The sequence below is a fragment of the Corvus brachyrhynchos genome, unplaced genomic scaffold (assembly GCF_000691975.1).
Source record: "Corvus brachyrhynchos isolate BGI_N302 unplaced genomic scaffold, ASM69197v1 scaffold523, whole genome shotgun sequence".
NCBI classification, from domain to species: Eukaryota; Metazoa; Chordata; class Aves; order Passeriformes; family Corvidae; genus Corvus; species Corvus brachyrhynchos.
This window is the reverse complement of record NW_008237265.1, coordinates 2,969,623-2,971,458: the sequence shown is the minus strand read 5'-3', so window position 1 is coordinate 2,971,458 and position 1,836 is coordinate 2,969,623. Positions and strand designations below refer to the sequence as shown.

At 43.2% G+C, this 1,836-nt stretch overlaps 1 long non-coding RNA gene across 1 annotated transcript in view; it reads right to left on the bottom strand.

Moving 5' to 3' along the window:
- Positions 1–1,731, bottom strand: part of LOC108445785 — a 25,418-nt gene extending 23,687 nt beyond the window's left edge. The window contains exons 1-3 of the long non-coding RNA XR_001860762.1: positions 1,593–1,731; positions 1,036–1,068; positions 686–751 (exon numbers count right to left, since the gene is read on the bottom strand). This is a non-coding gene — a long non-coding RNA (uncharacterized LOC108445785). The remainder of the gene's footprint in view (positions 1–685; positions 752–1,035; positions 1,069–1,592) is intronic.
- Between the last annotated feature and the right edge of the window lie 105 nt (positions 1,732–1,836).

Below are 1,836 nucleotides of genomic sequence, written 5' to 3'. Positions count from 1 at the left end.
TGGAGGGGAGGAGGTAGGGGGGAAGGTCCCTGGTTTGTTTTGTTTCCCTCCTCCGTTTTGGTGGTTTTTTTCTCCCCCTCCCCCCGGCAGCTGAAACAGGTTAATCTGATTTTATTCGTATTTTTGGAAAGAGTTGAAAAAAGTGAAAGTGCCTAAGTGAACTCGAATCAAAAGCCAACACGTCAGATCAGACCAAGGCAAGAGAAAGGCAAATGGGGAGGGAAAAGAAGAAGAAGAAAACAAAAAGAAAAGAAATAAAGTCATCAATAAAAATCAGTTTTGTAATTAAACCCAGAAATGGCTCTGAACGGGGCTCCAGCCTCCTCCGTCCCAACTCTTGCTCTGCACATTACACAGAAGTGCACAAAGTAGCCCAAGACAGAATTTTCCATATTCCTAAAACATGTCGACCAACTCAAAATGGACGCCTCTTTTTTTTTTTTATGTTTTAACTACTGCTTTTTTTTTTACTACTAGCACTGAAATAATTCTTCCCCCCAGCAAGACATCAGAGAATCCGACCTCATTATAAAAACATGCATTTTCTGACTCTATGCAAAAGAAAATGGATGTTATATCCCCTGCCGTATTTTTCAGCTAATGCAGACACTTTTCGGATGTTTAGCTAGTGCATCGTAAAAACAAGAAGAAAAACCAAACACAACTGAATCGATCTGTTCCTTACTTGTTTCTCATTAAGAGCTGTTATTCTTGATTGCCTTTCATGGATTTGTTTCTTAAGATCCCCGTTCTGCAAAAACGGCAACAAGACGCATATTAAAGGCAAAGTGCAAAGTAACCCCTGTAATGAATAAACTTGCGAGCTAAAAATTGTTCAAAGGCAAAACCATTCCACCGAAGCCGTACGGAAGCATGCACACAAAACACCCTCCTTAGCAAGAAAGCTCAGTGCAGACTACAAAATGAGATCTCTTACTGATAAAGTTTCTCATCCTGCTGTCCCAGCACAACTGCGCTTATTACGGCAGGGATAAAATACTGAAGAAGAGAAAAAAAAAAAGGATCTGCATTTACCTGTGGATCTTGCTTCATCTGTGCAACTAGTTTCTATAAAAAAAAAAAAAAATCACCCCCAAAAAAGGAGGAATTAGAAACTGTTTCAAGTTTAATGGATTTTTTTAAATGTATGTATGTGTGTGGACGGGGGAGGGAGGGGGGTAAGGAACAAAGAGGCAAGTAAACACTGCGAGTCAGTTTCAAGCAAAGCTCATAAATATTCAAGTCTCGTCCTAATCTCTCCAACACGCACGCACACACACACACACACACTCGCTCTCTCTCTCTCACGCTCACGCACACTCACACAAGCACCGACTGCAGCGTTGACTCCGCATCTCCACAACACACACACACACACACACAAAAAACTCAGCCAAACAATCCGCAAAAGTACTTTGGGGAAGTGCTCGCCATTGCGGCGGGGGGGCGGGGGGCCCCGCCGCGCCCCCCCCCACGCCCCCTCCCCTGGTCGCTGCGGCACGAAGGCTCTCGCCGAACATGCAACACCGGTCCTGTGAGCCCCGATCAGAGGCAGAGCACGACTGGTTGCCTCAGCATTTCATTCTTTTTACCTGGTGACATTGGATTTCCACTTTTAACGCCTCCTGCAAGCTGTGTAGTTCCATCCCTGCAACTTGCCAGGCACTTTCCTGCCACTTTCAGATCCGAGTGAAGTTTTTTTTTTTTTGTTTGGTTTGGTTTTTGGTTTGGTTTGGCTTTTTTTTTTTTCCACTGCCTTTCTTTTCTTTTTCTTTTTCCTTTTTTTTTCTTTTTTGGCTTTTTTGTTTTGGTTTTGTTTTTTCTCTCTCGCTTTTT